We start from the raw sequence: 13,677 nt of genomic DNA, 5'->3' as shown, positions 1-13,677 counted from the left end.
TGATCTCCAGGAGCTGAGGCCTCTTTTAAATGTAATGTTATGTATTTTGTGTATTTGGGGGAGCCTTTGCTTAATCACATGACATCGGTTCCACAAACTCATCGATCTAAAAGCCTGAGATGATGTTTTGTGATATTGCGCTGGACTTTAGTTTATAACTACATGACCACAAGAACACTGTTAGACTCTTATGTCAAATTCTTCAGTGATACTAACAGGTTCAGATGTATCCTCTGCAGGTTACATGGACCGCTCCACTCATACCCAATGGAGAAGTTGAGCGGTACGAGATCCGCATGCCTGATCCACGCATCTCACACACCAATACGTCCATGCTCCACCGTACTGTTACCAATGCCTGCTGCCCTAACACCAACTACAGCATCACCGTCCACGCCTGCTCAGGAGGTGGAGGCCATGTTGGAGGCTGCACTGAGAGCTCTCCAACACTGGTTGCTACATTACCCACAATTCCAGAAGGTTTGCCATCCCTGTCAGTAGTAGCCATCAGTGAATCTTTCCTGGCTGTTTCATGGCAACTCCCATCAAGGCCAAATGGGCCCAACATAAGGTAACTATATGAATGTTCAATCGATGTACTACATCTTAGTTCCTTGACACATAGACACAAGTAGTATTACTTATTGAATTCATTACTTGTTATTTATTCATGTGTAATAATTAGTAGTAGTACTACTATATTTGAATATATATAGATATGGTTGTAAAAATGTATGTTAGAATTTATGTTCACATTCCTCAAAGTACAAACCCGATTCCAAAAAAGTTGGGACACTGTACAAATTGTCAATAAAAACAGAATTTAAATTTTATGGCATCAACACATCTCAAAAAAGTTGGGACATGGCCATGTTTACCACTGTGTGGGCTGCCCATGCCACACGCACTCATGCAACCCCATACCATCAAAGATGCAGGCTTCTGAACTGAGCGCTGATAACAACTTGGGTTGTCCCTTGTCCCTCTTTAGTCCGATGACATGGCGTCCCAGTTTTCCAAAAAGAACTTCAAATTTTGATTCGCCTGACCACAGAACAATTTTTCACTTTGCCACAGTCCATTTTAAATGAGCCTTGGCCCAGAGAGGGCTTTTATTTATTTATTTATTTTTTTTTTTTTGAGAAATGTCTGCACTTCTGGATCATGTTTAGATATGGCTTCTTTTTTGACCTATAGAGATTTAGCCAGCAATGGCGAATGGCACGGTGGATTGTGTTCACCGACAATGTTTTCTGGAAGTATTCCCGAGCCCATGTTGTGATTTCCATTACAGTAGCATTCCTGTATGTGATGCAGTGCCATCTAAGGGCCTGAAGATCATGAGCATCCAGTATGGTTTTCCGGCCTTGACCCTTACGCACAGAGATTGTTCCAGATTCTCTGAATCTTTGGATGATATTATGCACTGTAGATGATGATAACTTCAAACTCTTTGCAAATTTTCTCTGAGAAACTCCTTTTCTGATATTGCTCCACTATTTTTTGCCGCAGCATTGGGGGAATTGGTGATCATTTGCCCATCTTGACTTCTGAGAGACACTGCCACTCTGAGAGGCTCTTTTATACGCAATCATGTTGCCAATTTACCTAATAAGTTGCAAAATGGTCCTCCAGCTGTTTCCTTATATGTAGGCATTTAACTTTTCCGGCCTCTTATTGCTACCTGTCCCCAACTTTTTTGGAATGTGTAGCTCTCATGAAATCCAAAATGAGCCAATATTTGGCATGACATTTCAAAATGTCTTACTTTCAACATTTGATATGTTATCTACGTATATTCTATTGTGAATAAAATATAGTTTTATGAGATTTGTAAATTATTCCCATTTCCTTTTTTTGCTCACAATTGTACAGTGTCCCAACTTTTTTGGAATCGGGTTTGTAAAATCAGTAAGTCAGTTCAATTATAGCTAGCTAGCTATTTATTTATTATACTGTATTTGAGGTATATACTGTAGATATGGTTGTAAATGGATGATAAAATGGATGTTTAGATTCTTCAGTAAAATCAGTTGTAACCAAAATTGTAATTCATATGGTAAAGGAATTTCTAAAATCTCTTGGGAATAATCCATAACTCTGCCATTTTATATGAGAACACCAAGTGTCTCCCTAGGTTGTGTAGAGTGAGGCACTGCGTAAAAGTTCTTGTTCTTTCTCACTGTATGTTTTAGTCTGTTTTTGAGCTGATTAGGTGGTAAATAAAGGTCTGTTCATGGCGGATGATTAAAATTCATGACTACTTTTCCCGCTGCTGCTCTGTTTGTTTAACTAGGCTTATAAAGCGCACATTAAGCTGAGCTCTCCTGATTACAGACGAAATTAGCATTACTGTTGAGGGAGAAAGAAAGAGAGAGAGAAAAGACAAAAGCAAAAACCCAGCGAAACAGCAGTGCGGGTGAAATGGCAGGAGGATTGTGGGAGTGGAGCAGGCTCTGATTATCTGGCTGTTTCCGCTGCCCTCAGATTTGAGCTGTTGAGACGGAAAACCCAGCAGCCCCTGGCCTCCCGTCCCCCTGAAGATTTGAATCTGTGGTACAATGTTTATGCAGGAACCAAATTGTTTCATGAAGATAAAGGCCTTAGCAGGTGAGATTACTGAAATTAGCTTTAATGCAAACTTTGCTTGTGTGTACAAAACTGTTTTTGTGCATTGATGCCATCTTTTTAATGCTGTTCAAAGATACTTTGAGCAAATATTCCATAGAATTAAACTGTTTTCGGCTAATCTTTATCTGGCACTCCTTGTGTGTATGCTGAAAAACTCCAACATAAAACCCCCAAATGTTTCCCGTGTATCACAGTTTCTGTCATTTAGATTCATGTCTGACTTCATTTAAATGTTTTCAGTCCTTGTAAAAGATTAACTTTGAGCTTGACTTTATGCAGAATATTTAAATACTTGACATTTAATGCAGTATTATCACAGCTTTTGTTAGTATTATACAGCCTCATTCTTATAAACACAATTTTCAGTGGATATATTTAGATATTATCATAATCAAATGTATTTAAGTATTTTTCCTATTTTTTGATTATATTTTTAGGACTTTATATGGAAATTAAAAAAATCTATCATAAATAAATTCAAAGTATTTACAATATAAAAGACTTTTCTATGCATACAGTATAAATGATTTAATATGTAAATGTAATAATATAAATAATTATATATTATAAGATTCTATGATTGTGGCTCCAGAAAAATGTCAGTGTGCATAATGTTTTAAATGTGTTACAGGTACACATGGTACGAATACAAACTTCTGGTTCACAATGATGTTGGCTATGCTTCAGGGAGGTTGCCACAGGGGTCACACTGGCTGGGCTACCCCTCACCCCCATCAGCATATCTGTCCAAGTTCTCAATCATACAGCGATCCTGGTCAACTGGTCCACCCCCAGTAAGAGTCTAGATTCTCTATATTAAACTTATCCTGGCCCTTGACCGAAAATACATTTCAGGAAAGAATATGTGTTAAGACAAACTTGTTTTTAAATTTGGATCTTTAGTGTGTCCTGTCTCTCTCTATATCTTATGTCCCAGCCCCTGTCTGTCCTGCGCGTGTTCCCAGCTCTACAAGATTTGCAGGGAAGTGTGGAGGACTACATCCTTATGGTTCTGTCCACCCAGCACAGACAGAATATTAATGTTTATTACTCTTTGACCTCTGTGGTCATCTCTGACCTGCAGCCCAGCACAGAGTACAAGCTCTCCTTGACTGTATCCAACGGTGCTCACAACATAACAAGTCCTGAGGTCATCTGCACTACTACAGATGGAGGTGAGAGTATGCCACATAGATGTTTGATGCACACATCTATTTTGACTGACAAGCCACAGGGCCCCAGATTTGTTGTTTAACCTACCTGTTTGACTGAATCTTTAGCATAAAACAAAGTATTAAATGTATTTATTGTTAAGTGCATGTACTGGTTGAACCGTTTGTAATATTCCTGTTTGTCCCTTAAGTACGTGAAGGTATTCAAAGTCCATATTGGAGTGATTCAGTTGAAAAATAAATTTCTTGGTATGTGAATGGAATCAAAAATATATTTGCCACATTCTAGAACAAAAAGACCAGGTGGTGTCTTTGCCAATTAGACTCTTTTAATTTATATGTACAATCATGTTTTCTGCATCTACGCAAATAATGTAAAAGTTTGCAAAGCATCTTAGATGATATTTAGAATCCAAGTGGTTTCACTGAAATATGGAGTTTACTAGACCACAACCATCTCTGTATGTTTAACTGGATGAAATTTGGATTGAAGATATTGGCTAATTATGTTTTTCCTGTCAACACTTCAAATATTCCTGTGATTTCTGTCAGCCTGCCTCTCTCATATCACTCCAGCAGCCCCTGCTCACAGAGATAAAAAAACGGATGTCGAGAAGAACTGATTGATTGAATATTTTCCCTCTGTACTCACAAGCTGCAGAAAAATTTGCCTTTACCAAAATGTGGATATCTTGACCTCAGTGCTATGATCAATAGTCATTAAGCTGTCCTCTTACACAGTTAATGTACTGATGCACTGATAGCACAGGAAACAGATGAAAGCTCAGCAAACCTCTTAAGTACGCATACACACATGCACACACACTGCAGTGTTAGTTAAATTGTGCCTTACACACTAAAAACTAAACTGGTTTTCCATAACATACCTCAACTTCTTTCTCTGTCTCCTATCAGTATAATTTAAAAACATTAGAATATAATTTGCTCCTAAATAAAGGTTACAGATCATTTACCAAAGAGCTAGTAGTGGTAGCTTCATTATTTTACAGACTAAAGGCCGCTTATTAAAAGCAGTTGAACTTAAAAGATCACACTATGCTGCATGATAGTGTACTGTATATGTTAAGAGCCTGCTAATTAAAAACTGGAATGGAGACGAGGTTGTCCATGTGAAGTCTTGCATTAATAATACAGCAGCAGAAATTACATGGAAAGAGACACTGATATCGGTCACATACAAGTACTGTATGTCTCATTGCTCTTTTGGTCAGTGATGGGGAGTAACAAGCGGGCACTAAGCATTTTTTAATGACTTGAGTGGTTCAGCTGTGTTCTAAACAGTCCTAGCCTTTTCAAGTACTAAGCTATTTTTTCCAACTTTTTCAAAGTAGCTGCTTTGATTGATTGATGGAGTGTCTAATAAAAATATTTGATTGATTAGTAACAATCCTTGCTCCGTAATAATGAGTATTTTAGTTCACACAGAACCCTATATTTTTTCATGCATTCATTCATTCATTTTTATTTTATAATTTATTCACTTTTAATACATAAACTAGATGGGCATTTGACCATTGCACTCACTTCTTATGTCTTTTGCAGCATCTTAACTGTTAGAAAAAGTTTAACTTTTTTTAGGTTCTGCTTTTATTTTATTCCACCTCCCTGCAGCTCACATTTTTATATACAAAAACATGGCCTGTATGAACCATTATTTAATCATCCTTTTAAGTGACATACCACCCATTAATGCATGACCAAAGGTATTAAGGTAACTGTTAGTTGTTGTCGATACCAAAACATTTATCTGTCCCTCAAAAACCATAGGTAAGATCTGCTGTAAAGGTCCAAGAACTTTAACATTACTAGAAAATATCTTAGATGGGGTCTCTTCATTGTTGACCTTGTGTTAGCAGGATATCTCCTGAAGGGAGTCTTTTTAAGGCTTTGGAGTAGGAAGAACAGCAGTTATATTCTTTAGAGAGAGTGTAAGTGTCAGGACCCCTGCTCTGTATCGAATTCATTCCCCAGCCCGTCATGTCAGCCGATGGCTTGTTCAAAGCTGCTGCTGAGATATTTGATCTTTCAGCTGTCATTAGCACTACACTCATGTCTTTCAGCTCTCTTTCACAAACTAACTTCACTAGCCTCAGAAAAAAAGCTTTATCAATCATTCCCTTTTTACATTCTTTCAGAAGAGCCTTACAAAGTTGTCACAATAGCTGTTTACTAGAGTCACATCAAGCTGAAAAATATGCTCTCTGGTCTTCTTTTGTTAGTCAGTGTGATTTGTCATGGGAAAGGAAGAGCTTGCAAAATATAGAGGGAGGAGAAAAGAAAAAGAAGGCGAAAATGGTGCAAGCTGTAGAAAAGAATCCCCCAGGACTGGCCCAGTTAACCCCCTCTGCCCCCGGTGCAGCACTCCAATCCCTGCGCGCTTCTCCAGGACTGATTTCAATTTGCCCCAAACCATCTGCAGGAAACCCCCAAAAGCAAGAAGGAAAGTGAAAAGAGTCACACACTCAGCCTTTTCTCATTCTGCCAGCCCTCCCTGATGTATTGCTGTCAGCATTCCCTGATGTACATATAAAATTACATTATTTATACACGAGTGCACTCAAGAACACACATCAAATGGACACACGTGTACTGCTGCATTATTATTGGTTATTGTTTGAACTATACAACTGATGGACATATATATAACCATATATGTGTGTGTGTGTGTGTGTGTGTGTGTGTGTGTGTGTGTGTGTGTGTTTGAATATATATATATATATATAGTTTCCTTACACTGTAGTTCTCTCAACACTTTAAGCTAGGATAGGAGAACGTATTTTAACATAAAAAATACACAGATCAGCTTTAAGAAAATGCCCGTCCTTTTTTTTATCCCTTTCTTTCTGTCTCTGTTTCATGCTCTTTTTCTTAGGCAGAAATAAAAGTGCTGCCCGAAGCCTTTTCAGAGACTATTAAGAGTAGAATATGCTGTGTGTTTATGCTACCGCTGGCATGATCTTGGTCTGGGGAAAAAAGAGAAAAGAATGAAAAACTGCTTTTCCTCCAGGTCTTTTTCTGTAGATGTTGTCGGTCATTGCTTTACTCTTTGTAGAGACTACTACAGACTTAAGGACCTCGAGCCTTCCCTGAGCTTCATCTTTGGCAGAGGTTAAAGAGACAAATCTTGAGGATTGAGCTTTTCAAAAGTGCTGGGGTTATGTCAATATGACCGTATGTTTTCATGTTGGCTTCAGTCTGCTGAGCACTTCTGGGTGATTTAGTCTGGCTTTCTCTCTGTTGCAGAACCCGAAGGGGTCTTTCCTCCAGAGGCTGCGGTCCTAAATAGCCAAGCAGTGAGAGTGCTCTGGACAGCTCCTCTTGTTCCAAATGGTGCAGTCACAAAGTACTCCATCTATCTTGATGGCCATCTCTATGAGTCCACTAGCAATGGAACTGGATCACTGGAAGTTGGAGGACTCTTGCCATTCACTGTACACAGTATTCAGGTCTGGCTTTCTATCTAAACACAAAAATACATAGTTTTATTTAGTGTATATTAAAAGTTCAAAAGTCTGAGACCACATTGAAAATCTAGGATCTAAAGGTTTTGGATTTAAAATGGGCAAGTAAATAAATAAATAAAAGTGATTCCATTAAATAAATAAGGATTTTAAGTCCTAAACTAATTATGTTTCTGTAATAATGCACAAATCATTTCACTTATTTTTTTGTGCTGATTTTTAATTTTTAGTAAAAAGATTTTGGACCTCACTTTGTTTTGGATTTAACCTGTGCAGTGGGTCTGCTGTTCTCTGTGTTTAGGTGGAGGTGTGTACTGTGTACGCGTGTGTGGAGAGTAACAGCACTCAGGTGACCACGGTTGAGGACACACCGACTGAAATCGCCAAACCTCAGATTCAAGTGCTTAGCTCTAGGTGAGTCAGTCAAGCAGACACAGATAGTGGTGTGAATGTGAGTGTACCGGGGCTGCCTCTGACTAAAGATTTTCAAGCTTTCTTTAGATCATGTCTCATGTCTCTGAGGCAAGTATTTGGCAGTTATTTAGGATTTGGCATCCTTGATCTACTGTACATTGTTCCTTCAATTATTTTATAAAATAATTATGAATAATTTTAAAACAAGGGTAATTCACCAAATTTGTCTCTTTATGATACATGTGAAGTGTCCAAATGTGCACAGCACAGCTACTTGAGCCATTTTATTTTCCCAGTCTATCTACGGTTTTGCACTGGAAAATAAAGTGGGATGAATAGTTTTCACATGTTTTACTGTTGTCTTACATTGAACTTTGGCTAACTGGTGATTAGTCAAAATTTGATGACTTGAGCAGCTTGAAATCGGTTGCAGCCAGTGTTGACTCGGTACACTGTACACAATATAAGACAACCTTACACATACTACAGTGTAACACAGTGTAAGCACTTGTAAAAATTGTGTTTTTTGAAGGCACTAGGGCTCTGTGTGCCATAATAAGCCATAATTCACACATTTCCTGCCGTGTTTTCTCCCAACCTCATGTCATATCACCAGTGTGTGCCGTACTCACTCCCAATAGAATACTAACTACTGATCGATTGGCCCGACATGGCTGGCCGTGGCCTACACATGCCCCAAACAGTTCATTTATTTGCCACGCTAGATTTGCTCGAGTGGAATTTAATCAATAGCTAATTCATTAATTCTGTCTCTGGTGCTACGTGGGGGCTGGGAACAGGAATCGGCGGCTGGCTTAAGCTTTGATTGAAATATGACAAGTGCTGCAACCGATGGATTACCCACTGCTGCCGCCCAATATGAATTCCAGTTATTTCTCTCCATGAGGGATTAACGGTGGACAGAAATGGCACCCTTTGTAATATAATACTAACGCATTTGTTATAGGAAAGCTGCTTCCCCATCCCTGACCCCTCAAGAAAAAAGTAATCATGAATTATATATATATATATATATATATATATATATATATATATATATATATTTAAAGCCCACAGTAATCTCCCAATGATTCTTTGTCTGTACTTTAAAAGAGGAAACCTTGTCGTATTTCATGAATTCCTAATCAGATACTAAGGTCTGTCAGCTTAAAGTCGTCAGAGGCCTTCACTATCAATTAGCTTCCTCATCAGTGAGGGGGCAGAGGAGAGGAGAGAGACCCATGCAAACCGTAATTATGTCATTCTCTACGTCTTGCGTATGTGACAAGAGATTTGCACAACACAAAAGAGATTGAGCAAAAGGAAAGGAAGCCAAATCACAGAGCGGTATGGATATTATCATGTGTGGAGAGGAGATGAAAAAGATGATGAAAACAAAAGCACATTTCCATAAGGTTATGGCAACAGTTAAGAAAGAAATAAGGCTTGTTTAATGGCTTTTTGGTTTTTCCTTCCTGTTTGCTCTCTGTAGTGTTCGGTCAGGCAGCAAACTGCACCGTCAGATGCAAATGTTTTTTTTTTTTGTTTTGTTTTTTTGTTTTGTGTTTTGTTTTGTTTTGTTTTGTTTTGTTTTGTTTTGTTTTGTTTTGTTTTTTTTTTCCAAATCCCTGTCCTTCCCTGTCTGCTGTTCCTTAAGATAGCAAGCTGCACTACCAAATGTGTTTTTTTTTTTGTTTTGTATTTACTTGCTTATTTGTTTCTTATTTACTCATTTATTAAATAATGCTAATAAAAATTGTGTTGCTTACAGTATGCCACAGCAGGATTCCTAGTATGTGTCATTTAAAACTTATTCATAATCAAACTTACCTTAAAATACAAGATAATATGTGATCAGTAAAATTAATTTTTTTTGCTATTAATAAATATTACAAAATGTGATACAGTAAAATTCTTGTAATGCAACTTAGTATTTTAATGACATAATACAGGACTCAATATTTTATCCAGTATCTCAAAGTAAGCAGTAGTGAACAAAAATTGTAACTTTCTGTGGAAAGGCCAGCTCTCCTGCATGATGAGTGGAGAGGAAAATCAATACAAGAAGTACATCAGAAAAAGAAAAGATGACACATATCATAACTCATACTGAACAGCACATCTATTTGGCTCTAGTATATCAAGTTGTAGAAAGTGCCATATAACGAGGCAGTTATCACCATTTTTCTATTATATTACATGCTTTCTCCTTGAAAGTGACGGAACAAAAACAAAGTATGAACTAAAACCAGACTGACAGTATACACCAAGTGATGAGCAGTATTTGTGAAGGTGTAATATCTGTGCTGTGTCTGTATTCTGTATGTGTTAGATCAGTTAAACTGGACTGGACATCACCTGGTAAGCCCAATGGCATTCTGGGAGGATATGACGTGTGGCGGAGGACTCTGCAGAGGTGCGAGGAGCTGCAGACCCAGCAGGCGTTTGCTCCTCAGGCTCACTGCTCGTACCTGGAGTGCCTTGCAGACCAAGACTTCTGCGACAAGACCTGTTATAATCCTGAGACACAGGTAACTACTCACTAACCTCACTTAAACTGTTATACTTGGATCATTTGTTTTGATAGTAGAGTATTCCATGAAGAAACAATGGCAAATCAGTTGGAGTGGCTGGTATTTATCTATGAAGCACAGTCGCTGTGATTGTTTTCAGTAAACAGATTAACTTGTCTTCTGCAATTGCTGCCATCCTGGTGTTATTGAAATACAGCAACTTGGCAAGCAAACACAGGCCATACGTCTCCACCAGCTTAAATCAGACAGTAATACACTAGAGACAAGCACACAGAACACAACTCAGATAAGGACAAGAGCTCTCAAAGCTGTAAAGCAGTATAATAGAAAAATGAGTTTCACAGAGGCAACATGACACACTATTGTGATAATTTGTTAATGGAGCTTGTCTTGAATTAAGCATTATCCATAGTTTTAACACCTTGTGAAAGGTGTTTTTGTTTGATTCTTTATTAGTTCTAATAGGAAATATCAATTCAATGTGTTATTTTAATTATAAAAAAGAAAAATGAACACATTTAAACATGCTGTAAATTCTACAATAGGGGATTTTCCTGTTGTCTGGGCAATTTAAGCTGGTCCAGTGGTTCTGAACAGTTTTGACTTGAAGGCCCCTCATTGTCCAACACTATATCCCAAGACTCAATTACTCAGTTACATACTCTCTGCACAATCTTTCTTTTCGTACTGCCTTTACACGTAGTGGTTGTAATTCTCAGGAGTTTGATAAACCGGGTTCAAGTAGGTTTAAAAGTTCAAATCTCTCTCAAAGGCACAGCAGAGGAGGTATTTACTGTATGGTATTTTTCTACTGGAAGCTGGGCCAGAAGGTAAGGACAATGTCAGTGGTTCAGTGCAATACAGATTTTTCAGACACCACAAGAGTATCATCTCAGCGATGTTAGAGAATCTATCCTCCCCTGATTTCTCGCCAAAGTAGGCAGCGGAGTCTGGCTAAATATAGCCCGCTGCTGTTGAGTGAAGAGATGGGCTGGATTTCTACCGATTTCTACCTGCGCTCACATGTGCCTCTGTGGGCCCTCAGGGCTGAGGCATTGCCACCTCTTAAATTCCTAATTGTCTTGAGGAGTGAAAAACTTGTATGGACAATGTATTTGAATTGCATATGTTTTTATATGTGTTTTATTGTTGCAGGTATGCTGTGCAGGGACTGTTCACAGCCTAAATCAGTCTCATCAGTGTTGTGAAGAGCATTACGTTCCAGCTTTAGAGGATTCTGGGAGTGTGTGTTGTGGAGGTCAGTTTTTCCAGCCTTTGCCTCAACACCAGTGCTGTGGAGGATATTACATACTAGTTCCACCAGGTATGCACTGCATTCACCATTAACACAGCCAAATGTGAATTCAAGTTAGGCTGCATAAAAATATCAATCTCAGTATTTCTTCCTTTTTTGAACATTCTTTTATTTTACATTACATACTTTAGTTGTTTGTTCTATATTTGTTCAATGGAGAGGTCTGTTGTCCGGACTCTGTGGAACGGTGTGTATCTGTTGGGTCTCGGGGGCTCATGCTGTGGTGGGAGTCCTTTCATGTCTGGAGCCGGACAGATCTGCTGTGGGGGGCGTCTTCATGATGGCTTCAGCTCCCAGTGTTGTGGAGGATAGCTGGTCCCAAGAGAGACAGTGTGCTGTGGGGAGCCGGATAAACATGTATCAGGTAAGCTTGGAGAAACATGCTTTTTTTCACTCTTTCAAAAAAAACATATATATATTACTGATCCAAGAACTTTGAACAGTAGTGCATTTTAGAGAAAAGTTGGTTCCGGTCCTCATATTTGATTGGTCCAAGTTTTCTGATATGTCAAAAGCAATCAGCCATATCTGATCTGCAGTCTCAGTCCAGCACAGAAGTGAACCACTATTGATGACATGAAGTATAATTTGCATTTCCCACATCACACTTATCATAGTACAATCCATTTGTCCCAGCCGCTTGTCAGAGAGCAGAATTATACTGTTAGGGCTGCCTTAAAATCTTCTCTTGCAAAACCGAAAATGTGGTACTAATTTTAAATGGGCCAAAGCATGTATGGCCACATCATTGTGGCTAAGTTTAGCCCTTACTCCTTAGTGACTTTCTAATGACACTGTGGTGGGTGTCAGAGGAGCTGATCCCTCTTGGGGTCACCTAGGCTCCCCTGCAGTGCCCTGCTAAAGTGGGCACCTGGGCACAGATGGGCTGGATGGGCACTGGCCCTGGTGTCAGCCATCTTTGTCAGGCTGGATGATGGAGCTGAGTCTACCTGAGCACCAACCAGAGCTGTGCCAAGCCCACAGCAGGCTCCCAGGATGCAACAGAACTAATGGCCACCATGAGGTCAGTGGCACCAGTGTATTTATCATACAAACACACTCTCTAAGTCATTCGGTGGCTTCAGTAGCATCCTGGGATTGGGTCCAGTAATCATTTTCAAGCTTTTGTTAATCACCCTGCCCTTGATATACAGTTTTTCAAAGCTGTCCCCCTTTTTTAGGAAACTTAATCACTTCATTCATTTCACTATATTCCTGGAGTTATTTCAGAAACTAGCAGAAACATTTTCCTCTAGATTAAAACAAGCCATGCCACACCGCTCTCTCGCTAACATTACCTCACTTGATTTTCTCTTCCTTTGGTTCATCTTACTGAAATAAGGCAGATGAAGAAGTCATCGCTCATTAAATAGAGGATTCTGGGGAGAGCATATGTTATGATGGATAGTACCGTTAGGATAACTAAAGGCCATTTGCCTGGTAGCCACACCGCTGGTGTGCAGAGCTGGGGCCTCATGCCGCGAGCTCCACGCTGGCTCCTAACTCTGTCAGCCTGCTGTATTATTGAATGAGCTACTTAACCTTGATAAAGACACCACGACTCCCTCAAGGCTACTTAACCTTGATAAAGGGTGAGTGTCTCTGCAAATATAAGCTAATGGACAGATAACGCAGCATATGTCATGAGCTGCTATCCTCTTGTGTTGGCTAAGGAGGGTGTAATGTGAGTAAAAGCTGAAATGTGCTGTAGTCTCCGGCAAAAATCGTAGGGTTTTGGGGAAAGCCTAATGGGGGCTTAATTACGTTTATTAGGCATCTGGCTGCTTATTTCTTTATTTTTTAATGGTGTTCATATATCATACGTGAGACCAAGTGTCATAGGAATTTTACCAACTATGTTGCGAGTTAAACTAGTTACCATTGTTTACCATGCAGTGAAGTGTCTTAACTCCCCTTAACCATGGTAAAATCACTGTAACGCATGACCTCTGATGTCTAATTGTTTGTATAAAATTCCAACAACAGCAAAAGACACTGATTTTCTGTAAGACATTTTTTTTTTTTGAAAGAAATTTCAGAAACTTTGAAAGAGACTTTTATTCAGCAAGGACACATTAAATAATTTAAACGTATAAGTGAAGGCATATTATATATAATGTTACAAAAAC

At 38.9% G+C, this 13,677-nt stretch overlaps 2 long non-coding RNA genes across 2 annotated transcripts; both read left to right on the top strand.

The window, feature by feature from the left end:
* Positions 1–407: 407 nt before the first annotated feature.
* LOC122148178 lies at positions 408–3,316 on the top strand. The gene is made up of 3 exons (XR_006162159.1): positions 408–571; positions 2,488–2,610; positions 3,263–3,316. It is a non-coding gene; the product is annotated as an uncharacterized LOC122148178 (long non-coding RNA).
* Positions 3,317–7,141: 3,825 nt separating this feature from the next.
* Positions 7,142–11,552, top strand: LOC122134521. Its single transcript, XR_006162158.1, has 4 exons — positions 7,142–7,270; positions 7,587–7,699; positions 10,032–10,230; positions 11,389–11,552. It is a non-coding gene; the product is annotated as an uncharacterized LOC122134521 (long non-coding RNA).
* Positions 11,553–13,677: the final 2,125 nt, after the last annotated feature.

Source organism: Cyprinus carpio, chromosome A17 (genome assembly GCF_018340385.1).
Source record: "Cyprinus carpio isolate SPL01 chromosome A17, ASM1834038v1, whole genome shotgun sequence".
Lineage (NCBI taxonomy): Eukaryota > Metazoa > Chordata > Actinopteri > Cypriniformes > Cyprinidae > Cyprinus > Cyprinus carpio.
Note: the sequence above shows the minus strand (reverse complement) of the source record. Positions and strands in the feature narration are given on the sequence as shown.